Genomic DNA, 21,589 nt, shown 5'->3' with positions numbered 1-21,589 from the left:
CAACTAATACACCACTACAGGTCCACTGAGTTGCTCCTTGATTGCTGTGTGAATCATCCCCAACTAATACACCACTACAGGTCCACTGAGTTGCTCCTTGATTGCTGTGTGAACCATCCCCAACTAATACACCACTACAGGTCCACTGAGTTGCTCCTTGATTGCTGTGTGAAACATCCCAAACTAATACACCACTACAGGTCCACTGAGTTGCTCCTTGATTGCTGTGTGAAACATCCCCCTGCAACTAATACACCACTACAGGTCCACTGAGTTGCTCCTTGATTGCTGTGTGAAACATCCCCCTGCAACTAATACACCACTACAGGTCCACTGAGTTACTCCTTGATTGCTGTGTGAACCATCCCCAACTAATACACCACTACAGGTCCACTGAGTTGCTCCTTGATTGCTGTGTGAACCATCCCCCTGCAACTAATACACCACTACAGGTCCACTGAGTTGCTCCTTGATTGCTGTGTGAACCATCCCCAACTAATACACCACTACAGGTCCACTGAGTTGCTCCTTGATTGCTGTGTGAACCATCCCCAACTAATACACCACTACAGGTCCACTGAGTTGCTCCTTGATTGCTGTGTGAACCATCCCCAACTAATACACCACTACAGGTCCACTGAGTTGCTCCTTGATTGCTGTGTGAATCATCCCCAACTAATACACCACTACAGGTCCACTGAGTTGCTCCTTGATTGCTGTGTGAAACATCCCCAACTAATACACCACTACAGGTCCACTGAGTTACTCCTTGATTGCTGTGTGAACCATCCCCAACTAATACACCACTACAGGTCCACTGAGTTGCTCCTTGATTGCTCAGTACAGTAACCCTAACCCCTAACCCCTGACCCCTGACCCCAACTAATACGCATCTCATCTGCATCTTGGTTCCAGTCGAAACGTTCCAACGTCGTGCGACTACGTGCAAGCAACCGCCAATCAAAACAAATACTTGTGTCACATGATCCAATCAAAGGTCCTGAATTCTGACCCAGTTGTCATGTAAAACACAGCGGTCAGTCCCGCGGGAACTGTGATCAAGGTTGACAGAAGAGACATTAGCCCAACGGGAAATATATCATTAAATATTGGAATCATAGCTAGTCATGGTTTATGTACATTTGGCAGATAATAAATGTAATTTCAGAAGTGAACCCAGACCTCTGACCACTTTCAACTGAAATTGTCCACTAGCTTGGTTAGCTAGCTAGCTAGCTGCTGTTGGTGTTTACAATGTCCTGTTGGCAGCATTGTATCTATAGCCATGCTGTTACAATAACCAGACTAGCTTGGTTAGCTAGCTAGCTAGCTGCTGTTGGTGTTTACAATGTCCTGTTGGCTGCATTGTATCTATAGCCAATCATGTTACAATAACCAGACTAGCTTGGTTAGCTAGCTAGCTAGCTGCTGTTGGTGTTTACAATGTCCTGTTGGCAGCATTGTATCTATAGCCATGCTGTTACAATAACCAGACTAGCTTGGTTAGCTAGCTAGCTGCTGTTGGTGTTTACAATGTCCTGTTGGCAGCATTGTATCTATAGCCATGCTGTTACAATAACCAGACTAGCTTGGTTAGCTAGCTAGCTGCTGTTGGTGTTTACAATGTCCTGTTGGCAGCATTGTATCTATAGCCATGCTGTTACAATAACCAGACTAGCTTGGTTAGCTAGCTAGCTAGCTGCTGTTGGTGTTTACAATGTCCTGTTGGCTGCATTGTATCTATAGCAATGCTGTTACAATAACCAGACTAGCTTGGTTAGCTAGCTAGCTAGCTGCTGTTGGTGTTTACAATGTCCTGTTGGCAGCATTGTATCTATAGCCATGCTGTTACAATAACCAGACTAGCTTGGTTAGCTAGCTAGCTGCTGTTGGTGTTTACAATGTCCTGTTGGCTGCATTGTATCTATAGCCATGCTGTTACAATAACCAGACTAGCTTGGTTAGCTAGCTAGCTAGCTGCTGTTGGTGTTTACAATGTCCTGTTGGCAGCATTGTATCTATAGCCATGCTGTTACAATAACCAGACTAGCTTGGTTAGCTAGCTAGCTAGCTGCTGTTGGTGTTTACAATGTCCTGTCGGCTGCATTGTATCTATAGCCATGCTGTTACAATAACCAGACTAGCTTGGTTAGCTAGCTAGCTAGCTGCTGTTGGTGTTTACAATGTCCTGTTGGCAGCATTGTATCTATAGCCATGCTGTTACAATAACCAGACTAGCTTGGTTAGCTAGCTAGCTAGCTGCTGTTGGTGTTTACAATGTCCTGTCGGCTGCATTGTATCTATAGCCATGGTGTTACAATAACCAGACTAGCTTGGTTAGCTAGCTAGCTGCTGTTGGTGTTTACAATGTCCTGTTGGCTGCATTGTATCTATAGCCATGCTGTTACAATAACCAGACTAGCTTGGTTAGCTAGCTAGCTAGCTGCTGTTGGTGTTTACAATGTCCTGTTGGCTGCATTGTATCTATAGCCATGCTGTTACAATAACCAGACTAGCTTGGTTAGCTAGCTAGCTAGCTGCTGTTGGTGTTTACAATGTCCTGTTGGCTGCATTGTATCTATAGCCATGCTGTTACAATAACCAGACTAGCTTGGTTAGCTAGCTAGCTAGCTGCTGTTGGTGTTTACAATGTCCTGTTGGCTGCATTGTATCTATAGCCATGCTGTTACAATAACCAGACTAGCTTGGTTAGCTAGCTAGCTAGCTGCTGTTGGTGTTTACAATGTCCTGTTGGCAGCATTGTATCTATAGCCATGCTGTTACAATAACCAGACTAGCTTGGTTAGCTAGCTAGCTAGCTGCTGTTGGTGTTTACAATGTCCTGTTGGCAGCATTGTATCTATAGCCATGCTGTTACAATAACCAGACTAGCTTGGTTAGCTAGCTAGCTAGCTGCTGTTGGTGTTTACAATGTCCTGTTGGCTGCATTGTATCTATAGCCATGCTGTTACAATAACCAGACTAGCTTGGTTAGCTAGCTAGCTAGCTGCTGTTGGTGTTTACAATGTCCTGTCGGCTGCATTGTATCTATAGCCATGCTGTTACAATAACCAGACTAGCTTGGTTAGCTAGCTAGCTAGCTGCTGTTGGTGTTTACAATGTCCTGTTGGCTGCATTGTATCTATAGCCATGCTGTTACAATAACCAGACTAGCTTGGTTAGCTAGCTAGCTAGCTGCTGTTGGTGTTTACAATGTCCTGTCGGCTGCATTGTATCTATAGCCATGCTGTTACAATAACCAGACTAGCTTGGTTAGCTAGCTAGCTGCTGTTGGTGTTTACAATGTCCTGTTGGCAGCATTGTATCTATAGCCATGCTGTTACAATAACCAGACTAGCTTGGTTAGCTAGCTAGCTAGCTGCTGTTGGTGTTTACAATGTCCTGTTGGCTGCATTGTATCTATAGCCATGCTGTTACAATAACCAGACTAGCTTGGTTAGCTAGCTAGCTAGCTGCTGTTGGTGTTTACAATGTCCTGTTGGCTGCATTGTATCTATAGCCATGCTGTTACAATAACCAGACTAGCTTGGTTAGCTAGCTAGCTAGCGCTGTTGGTGTTTACAATGTCCTGTCGGCTGCATTGTATCTATAGCCATGCTGTTACAATAACCAGACTAGCTTGGTTAGCTAGCTAGCTGCTGTTGGTGTTTACAATGTCCTGTTGGCTGCATTGTATCTATAGCCATGCTGTTACAATAACCAGACTAGCTTGGTTAGCTAGCTAGCTAGCTGCTGTTGGTGTTTACAATGTCCTGTTGGCTGCATTGTATCTATAGCCATGCTGTTACAATAACCAGACTAGCTTGGTTAGCTAGCTAGCTAGCTGCTGTTGGTGTTTACAATGTCCTGTTGGCTGCATTGTATCTATAGCCATGCTGTTACAATAACCAGACTAGCTTGGTTAGCTAGCTAGCTAGCTGCTGTTGGTGTTTACAATGTCCTGTTGGCTGCATTGTATCTATAGCCATGCTGTTACAATAACCAGACTAGCTTGGTTAGCTAGCTAGCTGCTGTTGGTGTTTACAATGTCCTGTTGGCAGCATTGTATCTATAGCCATGCTGTTACAATAACCAGACTAGCTTGGTTAGCTAGCTAGCTAGCTGCTGTTGGTGTTTACAATGTCCTGTTGGCAGCATTGTATCTATAGCCATGCTGTTACAATAACCAGACTAGCTTGGTTAGCTAGCTAGCTAGCTGCTGTTGGTGTTTACAATGTCCTGTTGGCAGCATTGTATCTATAGCCATGCTGTTACAATAACCAGACTAGCTTGGTTAGCTAGCTAGCTAGCTGCTGTTGGTGTTTACAATGTCCTGTTGGCTGCATTGTATCTATAGCCATGCTGTTACAATAACCAGACTAGCTTGGTTAGCTAGCTAGCTGCTGTTGGTGTTTACAATGTCCTGTTGGCAGCATTGTATCTATAGCCATGCTGTTACAATAACCAGACTAGCTTGGTTAGCTAGCTAGCTGCTGTTGGTGTTTACAATGTCCTGTTGGCTGCATTGTATCTATAGCCATGCTGTTACAATAACCAGACTAGCTTGGTTAGCTAGCTAGCTGCTGTTGGTGTTTACAATGTCCTGTTGGCTGCATTGTATCTATAGCCATGCTGTTACAATAACCAGACTAGCTTGGTTAGCTAGCTAGCTAGCTGCTGTTGGTGTTTACAATGTCCTGTTGGCAGCATTGTATCTATAGCCATGCTGTTACAATAACCAGACTAGCTTGGTTAGCTAGCTAGCTAGCTGCTGTTGGTGTTTACAATGTCCTGTTGGCAGCATTGTATCTATAGCCATGCTGTTACAATAACCAGACTAGCTTGGTTAGCTAGCTAGCTAGCTGCTGTTGGTGTTTACAATGTCCTGTTGGCTGCATTGTATCTATAGCCATGCTGTTACAATAACCAGACTAGCTTGGTTAGCTAGCTAGCTAGCTGCTGTTGGTGTTTACAATGTCCTGTTGGCAGCATTGTATCTATAGCCATGCTGTTACAATAACCAGACTAGCTTGGTTAGCTAGCTAGCTAGCTGCTGTTGGTGTTTACAATGTCCTGTTGGCAGCATTGTATCTATAGCCATGCTGTTACAATAACCAGACTAGCTTGGTTAGCTAGCTAGCTAGCTGCTGTTGGTGTTTACAATGTCCTGTTGGCAGCATTGTATCTATAGCCATGCTGTTACAATAACCAGACTAGCTTGGTTAGCTAGCTAGCTAGCTGCTGTTGGTGTTTACAATGTCCTGTTGGCAGCATTGTATCTATAGCCATGCTGTTACAATAACCAGACTAGCTTGGTTAGCTAGCTAGCTGCTGTTGGTGTTTACAATGTCCTGTTGGCAGCATTGTATCTATAGCCATGCTGTTACAATAACCAGACTAGCTTGGTTAGCTAGCTAGCTAGCTGCTGTTGGTGTTTACAATGTCCTGTTGGCAGCATTGTATCTATAGCCATGCTGTTACAATAACCAGACTAGCTTGGTTAGCTAGCTAGCTGCTGTTGGTGTTTACAATGTCCTGTTGGCAGCATTGTATCTATAGCCATGCTGTTACAATAACCAGACTAGCTTGGTTAGCTAGCTAGCTAGCTGCTGTTGGTGTTTACAATGTCCTGTTGGCAGCATTGTATCTATAGCCATGCTGTTACAATAACCAGACTAGCTTGGTTAGCTAGCTAGCTAGCTGCTGTTGGTGTTTACAATGTCCTGTTGGCAGCATTGTATCTATAGCCATGCTGTTACAATAACCAGACTAGCTTGGTTAGCTAGCTAGCTAGCTGCTGTTGGTGTTTACAATGTCCTGTTGGCTGCATTGTATCTATAGCCATGCTGTTACAATAACCAGACTAGCTTGGTTAGCTAGCTAGCTAGCTGCTGTTGGTGTTTACAATGTCCTGTTGGCAGCATTGTATCTATAGCCATGCTGTTACAATAACCAGACTAGCTTGGTTAGCTAGCTAGCTAGCTGCTGTTGGTGTTTACAATGTCCTGTTGGCAGCATTGTATCTATAGCCATGCTGTTACAATAACCAGACTAGCTTGGTTAGCTAGCTAGCTGCTGTTGGTGTTTACAATGTCCTGTTGGCAGCATTGTATCTATAGCCATGCTGTTACAATAACCAGACTAGCTTGGTTAGCTAGCTAGCTAGCTGCTGTTGGTGTTTACAATGTCCTGTTGGCTGCATTGTATCTATAGCCATGCTGTTACAATAACCAGACTAGCTTGGTTAGCTAGCTAGCTGCTGTTGGTGTTTACAATGTCCTGTTGGCAGCATTGTATCTATAGCCATGCTGTTACAATAACCAGACTAGCTTGGTTAGCTAGCTAGCTAGCTGCTGTTGGTGTTTACAATGTCCTGTTGGCAGCATTGTATCTATAGCCATGCTGTTACAATAACCAGACTAGCTTGGTTAGCTAGCTAGCTAGCTGCTGTTGGTGTTTACAATGTCCTGTTGGCAGCATTGTATCTATAGCCATGCTGTTACAATAACCAGACTAGCTTGGTTAGCTAGCTAGCTAGCTGCTGTTGGTGTTTACAATGTCCTGTTGGCAGCATTGTATCTATAGCCATGCTGTTACAATAACCAGACTAGCTTGGTTAGCTAGCTAGCTAGCTGCTGTTGGTGTTTACAATGTCCTGTTGGCAGCATTGTATCTATAGCCATGCTGTTACAATAACCAGACTAGCTTGGTTAGCTAGCTAGCTAGCTGCTGTTGGTGTTTACAATGTCCTGTTGGCAGCATTGTATCTATAGCCATGCTGTTACAATAACCAGACTAGCTTGGTTAGCTAGCTAGCTGCTGTTGGTGTTTACAATGTCCTGTTGGCAGCATTGTATCTATAGCCATGCTGTTACAATAACCAGACTAGCTTGGTTAGCTAGCTAGCTAGCTGCTGTTGGTGTTTACAATGTCCTGTTGGCAGCATTGTATCTATAGCCATGCTGTTACAATAACCAGACTAGCTTGGTTAGCTAGCTAGCTGCTGTTGGTGTTTACAATGTCCTGTTGGCAGCATTGTATCTATAGCCATGCTGTTACAATAACCAGACTAGCTTGGTTAGCTAGCTAGCTAGCTGCTGTTGGTGTTTACAATGTCCTGTTGGCAGCATTGTATCTATAGCCATGCTGTTACAATAACCAGACTAGCTTGGTTAGCTAGCTAGCTGCTGTTGGTGTTTACAATGTCCTGTTGGCAGCATTGTATCTATAGCCATGCTGTTACAATAACCAGACTAGCTTGGTTAGCTAGCTAGCTAGCTGCTGTTGGTGTTTACAATGTCCTGTTGGCAGCATTGTATCTATAGCCATGCTGTTACAATAACCAGACTAGCTTGGTTAGCTAGCTAGCTAGCTGCTGTTGGTGTTTACAATGTCCTGTTGGCAGCATTGTATCTATAGCCATGCTGTTACAATAACCAGACTAGCTTGGTTAGCTAGCTAGCTAGCTGCTGTTGGTGTTTACAATGTCCTGTTGGCTGCATTGTATCTATAGCCATGCTGTTACAATAACCAGACTAGCTTGGTTAGCTAGCTAGCTGCTGTTGGTGTTTACAATGTCCTGTTGGCAGCATTGTATCTATAGCCATGCTGTTACAATAACCAGACTAGCTTGGTTAGCTAGCTAGCTAGCTGCTGTTGGTGTTTACAATGTCCTGTTGGCAGCATTGTATCTATAGCCATGCTGTTACAATAACCAGACTAGCTTGGTTAGCTAGCTAGCTGCTGTTGGTGTTTACAATGTCCTGTTGGCAGCATTGTATCTATAGCCATGCTGTTACAATAACCAGACTAGCTTGGTTAGCTAGCTAGCTAGCTGCTGTTGGTGTTTACAATGTCCTGTTGGCAGCATTGTATCTATAGCCATGCTGTTACAATAACCAGACTAGCTTGGTTAGCTAGCTAGCTAGCTGCTGTTGGTGTTTACAATGTCCTGTTGGCAGCATTGTATCTATAGCCATGCTGTTACAATAACCAGACTAGCTTGGTTAGCTAGCTAGCTAGCTGCTGTTGGTGTTTACAATGTCCTGTTGGCTGCATTGTATCTATAGCCATGCTGTTACAATAACCAGACTAGCTTGGTTAGCTAGCTAGCTAGCTGCTGTTGGTGTTTACAATGTCCTGTTGGCAGCATTGTATCTATAGCCATGCTGTTACAATAACCAGACTAGCTTGGTTAGCTAGCTAGCTAGCTGCTGTTGGTGTTTACAATGTCCTGTTGGCAGCATTGTATCTATAGCCATGCTGTTACAATAACCAGACTAGCTTGGTTAGCTAGCTAGCTGCTGTTGGTGTTTACAATGTCCTGTTGGCAGCATTGTATCTATAGCCATGCTGTTACAATAACCAGACTAGCTTGGTTAGCTAGCTAGCTAGCTGCTGTTGGTGTTTACAATGTCCTGTTGGCTGCATTGTATCTATAGCCATGCTGTTACAATAACCAGACTAGCTTGGTTAGCTAGCTAGCTGCTGTTGGTGTTTACAATGTCCTGTTGGCAGCATTGTATCTATAGCCATGCTGTTACAATAACCAGACTAGCTTGGTTAGCTAGCTAGCTAGCTGCTGTTGGTGTTTACAATGTCCTGTTGGCTGCATTGTATCTATAGCCATGCTGTTACAATAACCAGACTAGCTTGGTTAGCTAGCTAGCTAGCTGCTGTTGGTGTTTACAATGTCCTGTTGGCTGCATTGTATCTATAGCCATGCTGTTACAATAACCAGACTAGCTTGGTTAGCTAGCTAGCTAGCTGCTGTTGGTGTTTACAATGTCCTGTTGGCTGCATTGTATCTATAGCCATGCTGTTACAATAACCAGACTAGCTTGGTTAGCTAGCTAGCTAGCTGCTGTTGGTGTTTACAATGTCCTGTTGGCAGCATTGTATCTATAGCCATGCTGTTACAATAACCAGACTAGCTTGGTTAGCTAGCTAGCTAGCTGCTGTTGGTGTTTACAATGTCCTGTTGGCTGCATTGTATCTATAGCCATGCTGTTACAATAACCAGACTAGCTTGGTTAGCTAGCTAGCTAGCTGCTGTTGGTGTTTACAATGTCCTGTTGGCAGCATTGTATCTATAGCCATGCTGTTACAATAACCAGACTAGCTTGGTTAGCTAGCTAGCTAGCTGCTGTTGGTGTTTACAATGTCCTGTTGGCTGCATTGTATCTATAGCCATGCTGTTACAATAACCAGACTAGCTTGGTTAGCTAGCTAGCTGCTGTTGGTGTTTACAATGTCCTGTTGGCTGCATTGTATCTATAGCCATGCTGTTACAATAACCAGACTAGCTTGGTTAGCTAGCTAGCTAGGCTGTTGGTGTTTACAATGTCCTGTTGGCTGCATTGTATCTATAGCCATGCTGTTACAATAACCAGACTAGCTTGGTTAGCTAGCTAGCTAGCTGCTGTTGGTGTTTACAATGTCCTGTTGGCTGCATTGTATCTATAGCCATGCTGTTACAATAACCAGACTAGCTTGGTTAGCTAGCTAGCTAGCTGCTGTTGGTGTTTACAATGTCCTGTTGGCTGCATTGTATCTATAGCCATGCTGTTACAATAACCAGACTAGCTTGGTTAGCTAGCTAGCTAGCTGCTGTTGGTGTTTACAATGTCCTGTTGGCAGCATTGTATCTATAGCCATGCTGTTACAATAACCAGACTAGCTTGGTTAGCTAGCTAGCTAGCTGCTGTTGGTGTTTACAATGTCCTGTTGGCAGCATTGTATCTATAGCCATGCTGTTACAATAACCAGACTAGCTTGGTTAGCTAGCTAGCTAGCTGCTGTTGGTGTTTACAATGTCCTGTTGGCAGCATTGTATCTATAGCCATGCTGTTACAATAACCAGACTAGCTTGGTTAGCTAGCTAGCTAGCTGCTGTTGGTGTTTACAATGTCCTGTTGGCAGCATTGTATCTATAGCCATGCTGTTACAATAACCAGACTAGCTTGGTTAGCTAGCTAGCTAGCTGCTGTGGTGTTTACAATGTCCTGTTGGCAGCATTGTATCTATAGCCATGCTGTTACAATAACCAGACTAGCTTGGTTAGCTAGCTAGCTGCTGTTGGTGTTTACAATGTCCTGTTGGCAGCATTGTATCTATAGCCATGCTGTTACAATAACCAGACTAGCTTGGTTAGCTAGCTAGCTAGCGCTGTTGGTGTTTACAATGTCCTGTTGGCAGCATTGTATCTATAGCCATGCTGTTACAATAACCAGACTAGCTTGGTTAGCTAGCTAGCTAGCTGCTGTTGGTGTTTACAATGTCCTGTTGGCAGCATTGTATCTATAGCCATGCTGTTACAATAACCAGACTAGCTTGGTTAGCTAGCTAGCTAGCTGCTGTTGGTGTTTACAATGTCCTGTTGGCAGCATTGTATCTATAGCCATGCTGTTACAATAACCAGACTAGCTTGGTTAGCTAGCTAGCTAGCTGCTGTTGGTGTTTACAATGTCCTGTTGGCAGCATTGTATCTATAGCCATGCTGTTACAATAACCAGACTAGCTTGGTTAGCTAGCTAGCTAGCTGCTGTTGGTGTTTACAATGTCCTGTTGGCAGCATTGTATCTATAGCCATGCTGTTACAATAACCAGACTAGCTTGGTTAGCTAGCTAGCTAGCTGCTGTTGGTGTTTACAATGTCCTGTTGGCAGCATTGTATCTATAGCCATGCTGTTACAATAACCAGACTAGCTTGGTTAGCTAGCTAGCTGCTGTTGGTGTTTACAATGTCCTGTTGGCAGCATTGTATCTATAGCCATGCTGTTACAATAACCAGACTAGCTTGGTTAGCTAGCTAGCTGCTGTTGGTGTTTACAATGTCCTGTTGGCAGCATTGTATCTATAGCCATGCTGTTACAATAACCAGACTAGCTTGGTTAGCTAGCTAGCTAGCTGCTGTTGGTGTTTACAATGTCCTGTTGGCAGCATTGTATCTATAGCCATGCTGTTACAATAACCAGACTAGCTTGGTTAGCTAGCTAGCTAGCTGCTGTTGGTGTTTACAATGTCCTGTTGGCAGCATTGTATCTATAGCCATGCTGTTACAATAACCAGACTAGCTTGGTTAGCTAGCTAGCTAGCTGCTGTTGGTGTTTACAATGTCCTGTTGGCTGCATTGTATCTATAGCCATGCTGTTACAATAACCAGACTAGCTTGGTTAGCTAGCTAGCTAGCTGCTGTTGGTGTTTACAATGTCCTGTTGGCAGCATTGTATCTATAGCCATGCTGTTACAATAACCAGACTAGCTTGGTTAGCTAGCTAGCTAGCTGCTGTTGGTGTTTACAATGTCCTGTTGGCAGCATTGTATCTATAGCCATGCTGTTACAATAACCAGACTAGCTTGGTTAGCTAGCTAGCTAGCTGCTGTTGGTGTTTACAATGTCCTGTTGGCAGCATTGTATCTATAGCCATGCTGTTACAATAACCAGACTAGCTTGGTTAGCTAGCTAGCTAGCTGCTGTTGGTGTTTACAATGTCCTGTTGGCAGCATTGTATCTATAGCCATGCTGTTACAATAACCAGACTAGCTTGGTTAGCTAGCTAGCTGCTGTTGGTGTTTACAATGTCCTGTTGGCAGCATTGTATCTATAGCCATGCTGTTACAATAACCAGACTAGCTTGGTTAGCTAGCTAGCTAGCTGCTGTTGGTGTTTACAATGTCCTGTTGGCAGCATTGTATCTATAGCCATGCTGTTACAATAACCAGACTAGCTTGGTTAGCTAGCTAGCTGCTGTTGGTGTTTACAATGTCCTGTTGGCTGCATTGTATCTATAGCCATGCTGTTACAATAACCAGACTAGCTTGGTTAGCTAGCTAGCTAGCTGCTGTTGGTGTTTACAATGTCCTGTTGGCTGCATTGTATCTATAGCCATGCTGTTACAATAACCAGACTAGCTTGGTTAGCTAGCTAGCTAGCTGCTGTTGGTGTTTACAATGTCCTGTTGGCAGCATTGTATCTATAGCCATGCTGTTACAATAACCAGACTAGCTTGGTTAGCTAGCTAGCTAGCTGCTGTTGGTGTTTACAATGTCCTGTTGGCTGCATTGTATCTATAGCCATGCTGTTACAATAACCAGACTAGCTTGGTTAGCTAGCTAGCTAGCTGCTGTGGTGTTTACAATGTCCTGTTGGCAGCATTGTATCTATAGCCATGCTGTTACAATAACCAGACTAGCTTGGTTAGCTAGCTAGCTAGCTGCTGTTGGTGTTTACAATGTCCTGTTGGCAGCATTGTATCTATAGCCATGCTGTTACAATAACCAGACTAGCTTGGTTAGCTAGCTAGCTAGCTGCTGTTGGTGTTTACAATGTCCTGTTGGCAGCATTGTATCTATAGCCATGCTGTTACAATAACCAGACTAGCTTGGTTAGCTAGCTAGCTAGCTGCTGTTGGTGTTTACAATGTCCTGTTGGCAGCATTGTATCTATAGCCATGCTGTTACAATAACCAGACTAGCTTGGTTAGCTAGCTAGCTGCTGTTGGTGTTTACAATGTCCTGTTGGCTGCATTGTATCTATAGCCATGCTGTTACAATAACCAGACTAGCTTGGTTAGCTAGCTAGCTAGCTGCTGTTGGTGTTTACAATGTCCTGTTGGCAGCATTGTATCTATAGCCATGCTGTTACAATAACCAGACTAGCTTGGTTAGCTAGCTAGCTAGCTGCTGTTGGTGTTTACAATGTCCTGTTGGCTGCATTGTATCTATAGCCATGCTGTTACAATAACCAGACTAGCTTGGTTAGCTAGCTAGCTAGCTGCTGTTGGTGTTTACAATGTCCTGTTGGCTGCATTGTATCTATAGCCATGCTGTTACAATAACCAGACTAGCTTGGTTAGCTAGCTAGCTAGCTGCTGTTGGTGTTTACAATGTCCTGTTGGCAGCATTGTATCTATAGCCATGCTGTTACAATAACCAGACTAGCTTGGTTAGCTAGCTAGCTAGCTGCTGTTGGTGTTTACAATGTCCTGTTGGCTGCATTGTATCTATAGCCATGCTGTTACAATAACCAGACTAGCTTGGTTAGCTAGCTAGCTGCTGTTGGTGTTTACAATGTCCTGTTGGCTGCATTGTATCTATAGCCATGCTGTTACAATAACCAGACTAGCTTGGTTAGCTAGCTAGCTAGCTGCTGTTGGTGTTTACAATGTCCTGTTGGCTGCATTGTATCTATAGCCATGCTGTTACAATAACCAGACTAGCTTGGTTAGCTAGCTAGCTGCTGTTGGTGTTTACAATGTCCTGTTGGCAGCATTGTATCTATAGCCATGCTGTTACAATAACCAGACTAGCTTGGTTAGCTAGCTAGCTAGCTGCTGTTGGTGTTTACAATGTCCTGTTGGCAGCATTGTATCTATAGCCATGCTGTTACAATAACCAGACTAGCTTGGTTAGCTAGCTAGCTGCTGTTGGTGTTTACAATGTCCTGTTGGCTGCATTGTATCTATAGCCATGCTGTTACAATAACCAGACTAGCTTGGTTAGCTAGCTAGCTGCTGTTGGTGTTTACAATGTCCTGTTGGCTGCATTGTATCTATAGCCATGCTGTTACAATAACCAGACTAGCTTGGTTAGCTAGCTAGCTAGCTGCTGTTGGTGTTTACAATGTCCTGTTGGCAGCATTGTATCTATAGCCATGCTGTTACAATAACCAGACTAGCTTGGTTAGCTAGCTAGCTAGCTGCTGTTGGTGTTTACAATGTCCTGTTGGCAGCATTGTATCTATAGCCATGCTGTTACAATAACCAGACTAGCTTGGTTAGCTAGCTAGCTGCTGTTGGTGTTTACAATGTCCTGTTGGCTGCATTGTATCTATAGCCATGCTGTTACAATAACCAGACTAGCTTGGTTAGCTAGCTAGCTGCTGGTTGGTGTTTACAATGTCCTGTTGGCTGCATTGTATCTATAGCCATGCTGTTACAATAACCAGACTAGCTTGGTTAGCTAGCTAGCTAGCTGCTGTTGGTGTTTACAATGTCCTGTTGGCAGCATTGTATCTATAGCCATGCTGTTACAATAACCAGACTAGCTTGGTTAGCTAGCTAGCTAGCTGCTGTTGGTGTTTACAATGTCCTGTTGGCAGCATTGTATCTATAGCCATGCTGTTACAATAACCAGACTAGCTTGGTTAGCTAGCTAGCTGCTGTTGGTGTTTACAATGTCCTGTTGGCTGCATTGTATCTATAGCCATGCTGTTACAATAACCAGACTAGCTTGGTTAGCTAGCTAGCTAGCTGCTGTTGGTGTTTACAATGTCCTGTTGGCTGCATTGTATCTATAGCCATGCTGTTACAATAACCAGACTAGCTTGGTTAGCTAGCTAGCTAGCTGCTGTTGGTGTTTACAATGTCCTGTTGGCAGCATTGTATCTATAGCCATGCTGTTACAATAACCAGACTAGCTTGGTTAGCTAGCTAGCTAGCTGCTGTTGGTGTTTACAATGTCCTGTTGGCTGCATTGTATCTATAGCCATGCTGTTACAATAACCAGCTCCTTACAGTGACCGCACCATGTGGTCCCGTGTGGCTCAGTTGGTAGAGCATGGCGCTTGCAACGCCAGGGTTGTGGGTTCAATTCCCACGGGGGGACCAGGATGAATATGTATGAACTTTCCTAATTTGTAAGTCGCTCTGGATAAGAGCGTCTGCTAAATGACTTAAATGTAATGTAAATGGTTGGATATAGAAATCACTAGGGAAACCATGACGTAATGCAGCAGATGGGTGAGTTAAGAACTCTCGACCAATAAGACAGAAGCAGCTTCAGTTTGATTGGCTTGGTTGCAGGACCTTTTCATCTCCTTTCAGTTGCTTCATGTAACAGCAAAGTTAGGGGTTAGGGGTCAGCGTAACGGTCCTTACTTGAGTAGTGCAGGTCTGTCGGGGGAGGCGGTCTGGGTTAGGGGCGTGGTCTGGAGGATGGGTGTGTCCACTGCTCTCCTGACTGACAGCTGGGGCTGGAAGAGGTAGGAGCAGGACGGGAATCCCTACACACATACACATTATAAACACACAGCTGGGGCTGGAAGAGGTAGGAGCAGGACGGGAATCCCTACACACACAATATACACATTATAATACACACAGCTGGGGCTGGAAGAGGTAGGAGCAGGACGGGAATCCCTACACACATACACATTATAAACACACAGCTGGGGCTGGAAGAGGTAGGAGCAGGACGGGAATCCCTACACACATACACATTATAAACACACAGCTGGGGCTGGAAGAGGTAGGAGCAGGACGGGAATCCCTACACACACAATATACACATTACAATACACACACATTATAAACAAACACACACACACACACATTATAAACACACACACACACATTATAAACACACACACACACATTATAAACACACACACATTATAAACACACACACACACACACATTATAAACACACACACACACACATTATAAACACACACACATTACACAAACTCCTCACCTTGTGTTCGATGCGTCCATCGTCTCGGGGCAGGTGAGCTGCCAGGTACCAGTCTCCGGGGGCGGGGTTAGAGATGTTAAAGGTTATGTTGCTTTGTGATGATGTCACGGGCAGGTTGAGTGAGAGGACCGGTGATGTCACAGTGTTGTTAGGAAACACCCGTCCTACCGGGTCGATGACTGGAGGAGATCCCCAACACATGTACCTGATGGAGGAGGAGGAGGAGGAGGAGGAGGGATAGAAGAGTTAGGAAACACCCGTCCTACTGGGTCGATGACTGGAGGAGATCCCCAACACATGTACCTGATGGAGGAGGAGGAGGAGGAGGAGGAGGGATAGAAGAGTTAGGAAACACCCGTCCTACTGGGTCGATGACTGGTGGAGATCCCCAACACATGTACCTGATGGAGGAGGAGGAGGAGGAGGAGGAGGAGGGATAGAAGAGTTAGGAAACACCCGTCCTACTGGGTCGATGACTGGAGGAGATCCCCAACACATGTACCTGATGGAGGAGGAGGAGGAGGAGGAGGAGGAGGGATAGAAGAGTTAGGAAACACCCGTCCTACCGGGTCGATGACTGGAGGAGATCCCCAACACATGTACCTGATGGAGGAGGAGGAGGAGGAGGAGGGATAGAAGAGTTAGGAAACACCCGTCCTACTGGGTCGATGACTGGAGGAGATCCCCAACACATGTACCTGATGGAGGAGGAGGAGGAGGAGGAGGAGGAGGAGGAGGAGGAGGAGGAGGAGGAGGAGGAGGAGGAGGAGGAGGAGGAGGAGGAGGAGGAGGGATAGAAGAGTTAGGAAACACCCGTCCTACTGGGTCGATGACTGGAGGAGATCCCCAACACATGTACCTGATGGAGGAGGAGGAGGAGGAGGAGGAGGAGGAGGAGGAGGAGGAGGAGGAGGAGGGATAGAAGAGTTAGGAAACACCCGTCCTACTGGGTCGATGACTGGAGGAGATCCCCAACACATGTACCTGATGGAGGAGGAGGAGGAGGAGGAGGGATAGAAGAGTTAGGAAACACCCGTCCTACTGGGTCGATGACTGGAGGAGATCCCCAACACATGTATCTGATGGAGGAGGAGGAGGAGGGATAGAAGAGTTAGGAAACACCCGTCCTACTGGGTCGATGACTGGAGGAGACCCCAACACATGTATCTGATGGAGGAGGAGGAGGAGGAGGAGGAGGAGGAGGAGGAGGAGGAGAGGAGGGATAGAAGAGTTAGGAAACACCCGTCCTACTGGGTCGATGACTGGAGGAGATCCCCAACACATGTACCTGATGGAGGAGGAGGAGGAGGGATAGAAGAGTTAGGAAACACCCGTCCTACTGGGTCGATGACTGGAGGAGACCCCAACACATGTACCTGATGGAGGAGGAGGAGGAGGAGGAGGAGGGATAGAAGAGTTAGGAAACACCCGTCCTACTGGGTCGATGACTGGAGGAGATCCCCAACACATGTACCTGATGGAGGAGGAGGAGGAGGAGGAGGAGGGATAGAAGAGTTAGGAAACACCCGTCCTACTGGGTCGATGACTGGAGGAGATCCCCAACACATGTACCTGATGGAGGAGGAAGAGGAGGGATAGAAGAGTTAGGAAACACCCGTCCTACTGGGTCGATGACTGGAGGAGATCCCCAACACATGTACCTGATGGAGGAGGAGGAGGAGGAGGAGGAGGGATAGAAGAGTTAGGAAACACCCGTCCTACTGGGTCGATGACTGGAGGAGATCCCCAACACATGTACCTGATGGAGGAGGAAGAGGAGGAGGAGGAGGAGGAGGAGGAGGAGGAGGAGGAGGAGGAGGAGGAGGAGGAGGGATAGAAGAGTTAGGAAACACCCGTCCTACTGGGTCGATGACTGGAGGAGATACCCAACACATGTACCTGATGGAGGAGGAGGAGGAGGAGGAGGGATAGAAGAGTTAGGAAACACCCGTCCTACCGGGTCGATGACTGGAGGAGATCCCCAACACATGTACCTGATGGAGGAGGAGGAGGAGGAGGAGGAGGAGGAGGAGGAGGAGGAGGAGGAGGAGGAGGAGGAGGAGGAGGAGGGATAGAAGAGTTAGGAAACACCCGTCCTACTGGGTCGATGACTGGAGGAGATCCCCAACACATGTATCTGATGGAGGAGGAGGAGGAGGAGGAAGGGAGGGAGAGGTAGAGGGAGAGGTGGAGGGATTAGGGAGGGAGAAGTGGAGGGAGAAGGGAGGAAGGGAGGGAGAGGTGGAGGGAGGGAGAAGTGGAGGGTTAGATAGAGAACACTGAGTAGAAACATGTTATTGCAGGTAGAGACATGCTGTCATGTGTTTCCCCCAGAGAGAGAGAGAGAGACAGGCTGTCATGTGTTGCCCCCAGAGAGAGAGAGAGACAGGCTGTCATGTGTTTCCCCCAGAGAGAGAGAAAGAGAGAGAGACAGGCTGTCATGTGTTTCCCCCAGAGAGAGAGAGAGAGACAGGCTGTCATGTGTTGCCCCCAGAGAGAGAGAGAGACAGGCTGTCATGTGTTGCCCCCAGAGAGAGAGAGAGACAGGCTGTCATGTGTTTCCCCCAGAGAGAGAGAAAGAGAGAGAGACAGGCTGTCATGTGTTTCCCCCAGAGAGAGAGAGAGAGACAGGCTGTCATGTGTTGCCCCCAGAGAGAGAGAGAGACAGGCTGTCATGTGTTGCCCCAGAGAGAGAGAGAGAGAGACAGGCTGTCATGTGTTGCCCCCAGAGAGAGAGAGAGACAGGCTGTCATGTGTTGCCCCCAGAGAGAGAGAGAGAGACAGGCTGTCATGTGTTGCCCCCAGAGAGAGAGAGAGACAGGCTGTCATGTGTTGCCCCAGAGAGAGAGAGAGAGAGACAGGCTGTCATGTGTTGCCCCCAGAGAGAGAGAGAGACAGGCTGTCATGTGTTGCCCCCAGAGAGAGAGAGAGACAGGCTGTCATGTGTTGCCCCAGAGAGAGAGAGAGAGAGACAGGCTGTCATGTGTTGCCCCCAGAGAGAGAGAGAGACAGGCTGTCATGTGTTGCCCCAGAGAGAGAGAGAGAGAGACAGGCTGTCATGTGTTGCCCCCAGAGAGAGAGAGAGACAGGCTGTCATGTGTTGCCCCCAGAGAGAGAGAGAGAGAGGAAGAAACAGAGCTGCTGATGATGTCACTAGCCACGTCTCCAGACCAAGTTCACAGAGTTGCCATGTTGATCAATGAGCAGAGCCTTACAGCCCCGACAGCCCACTCAACATTGGAAACTAAAGGAAGCAGTATTGTCATAGACTTACATGGTGACGTTGTGTGTTCCACAGTTGAAACCGCTGCTCCTGGTTACAGTGAACAGCCAGCGGGCCACGACGGCGTCGTCCGGGATACGGAACATGGTCAGCCTGATGTTGCCATACCAACCGTATCTAGACAGCTTCTGGGCCGGCGTAGAGGACAACTCCTGAACCAAGGTCAGCTCGCCACCTGGAGGGACACACGTCTTAGAGCTTAAAGTCCACAGACGCCGAGACGCGATAGTTACACGGCTCTGAGACCACTGTCCATGGGGGGGGGTTCTCTCTACTATCGCATGGCAAGCTGTACCGGAGCGCCAAGTCTAGGACCAAAAGGCTTCTCAACAGCTTTTACCCCCAAGCCATAAGACTCCTGAACTGGTAACCAAATGGCTACCATGAAATGGCTACCACTATTTGCATTGTCCCCCCCCCCCCCCCCCCCCCCCCCCTCTTTGCTGCTACTCTGTTTATCATATATGCTTTCACTTTAACCTACTAACCGGTGCCTGTATAGAGCCTCTCTACTGATATTATTCAGTCTTTTTACTGTCGTTCTTTATTTTCTTACTTATCTATTGTACACCTAATAACTATTTTTTACTTAAAATTGGCACTGTTGGTTAGAGCTTGTAAGTCAGCATGTCACTGTGAGGTCTACTACACCTGTTGTATTCAGCATTTCACTGTGAGGTCTACTACACCTGTTGTAGTCAGCATTTCACTGTGAGGTCTACTACACCTGTTGTATTCAGCATTTCACTGTAAGGTCTACTACACCTGTTGTATTCAGCATTTCACTGTGAGGTCTACTACACCTGTTGTATTCAGCATTTCACTGTGAGGTCTACTACACCTGTTGTATTCAGCATTTCACTGTAAGGTCTACTACACCTGTTGTATTCAGCATTTCACTGTGAGGTCTACTACACCTGTTGTATTCAGCATTTCACTGTGAGGTCTACCTACACCTGTTGTATTCAGCATTTCACTGTGAGGTCTACTACACCTGTTGTATTCAGCATTTCACTGTGTGGTCTACACCTGTTGTATTCAGCATTTCACTGTGAGGTCTACACCTGTTGTATTCAGCATTTCACTGTGAGGTCTACACCTGTTGTATTCAGCATTTCACTGTGAGGTCTACCTACACCTGTTGTATTCAGCATTTCACTGTAAGGTCTACTACACCTGTTGTATTCAGCATTTCACTGTAAGGTCTACTCCACCTGTTGTATTCAGCATTTCACTGTGAGGTCTACTACACCTGTTGTATTCAGCATTTCACTGTAAGGTATTCGGCTCACATGACAAATAAACGTTGATTTGATCCACTCCTGCGGCAGCGTCCTAACAACACAACTGGCTAAGCTAACGTTAGCTAACAGAGCAATGCTAGCTAGCTCGGGGATATGTTGTTGTGACAATGACTTACCGTCACCGAAAACGGTAGCTATGACAGACAACACCAGCAAACTTGGCAGTAAGTGAATCTCCATGTTGTTTTTTCACAAAACGCGTCTATTTTCCTCCAAAGCATCACATCTCATACCGGGCTAGCAGCTCCCGAGTTGACCCGGACGGCGTTTCCCGGTTGTAAAGTAAACAAGCCCCACAAAGCCCTGCGCCGTTTCCAGGAAGTCCGGTGGAGGTTGTTGTTCCAAATGAACGAACAACAAAGATGATTCAATATACAGAGGCGTCGTCTCTTCCTCTCTGACGAAAACAATATTATAAAATGTACAATCATCACAAGTACAAACAGATAGTTACATGGAAAAATGAATACAAAATAACACTTAAACCGTATCTTAGTTTGGCCAACACTTAGTTGGGTCGTTACACTACGCAAAGAAATATGACGCAATCACGTCAATATGAGGCACATTCTCGTGAAATCAACGGCGGCCATTATTTGAACTGAAGCGAGAGAAAATACACTCCGACTTTCGGAATCAAATGTTGCCTAACTACAATATTTTATCACGTTATTAATACATGCTGTGTTAATGTTGGCACGGTTACCTGCCTAAAATACCCACGGTAGTGTGCGTAGGTCGTAAGCTCTATAGTAAGTCAATAGAGCTAACTACTACTACTGTTAGCTAGCCAGATAGCCACGAAGAATTGTTAGCTAACCGCCCACATATAATTGACATCTCCCTTGGATAACATTGGTTTTAGGTCATTTTTGTCTATTATACTATCTGGTTAGCTACATTATTATGATTTACATATAGCTAGCTGATAGTTATGAAGTAAGACATTGGCTTTGTGTATATCTTGTTTTATCTCTATTGTCCTGGCTAGAGGAAGGTTCAGTGAATGGGTACAGTAAGTCCATAGTAAGTCAATAGGGCTAACTGGCTAGCTAACTAGCCACGAAGAATTGACTTCTACCTTGCATCAGATTAGTTTTAGGTCATTTGTAACTAGCTGTTTAACCTAATCATCCCCAGTTTACAATTGGCCCATTCATCCCCCTCCTCTCCCCTGTAACTATTCCCCAGGTCATTGCTGTAAATGAGAACGTGTTATCAGTCAATTTACCTGGTAAAATAACGGTAAAATAAAATAAACTATCAAGCTACCCAGATAGATTATAATTCACATATCTATCTACCCAGATAGATTATAATTCACATATCTAGCTACCCAGATAGATTATAATTCACATATCTAGCTACCCAGATAGATTATAATTCACATATCTAGCTACCAAGATAGATTATAATTCACATATCTAGCTACCCATATAGATTATAATTCACATATCTAGCTACCCAGATAGATTATAAATCACATATCTAGCTACCTAGATAGATTATAATTCACATATCTAGCTAC

The 21,589-nt window shown here is 45.5% G+C and overlaps 1 pseudogene; it reads right to left on the bottom strand.

Annotated features, from left to right (window-relative positions):
* LOC129842396 (transmembrane protein 8B-like) overlaps positions 1-20,685 on the bottom strand; it is a 79,287-nt pseudogene extending 58,602 nt beyond the window's left edge.
* Between the last annotated feature and the right edge of the window lie 904 nt (positions 20,686-21,589).

This window comes from Salvelinus fontinalis, unplaced genomic scaffold (assembly GCF_029448725.1).
Source record: "Salvelinus fontinalis isolate EN_2023a unplaced genomic scaffold, ASM2944872v1 scaffold_0037, whole genome shotgun sequence".
Taxonomy (NCBI): Eukaryota; Metazoa; Chordata; class Actinopteri; order Salmoniformes; family Salmonidae; genus Salvelinus; species Salvelinus fontinalis.
This window is presented reverse-complemented; position numbering and strand designations above follow the sequence as displayed.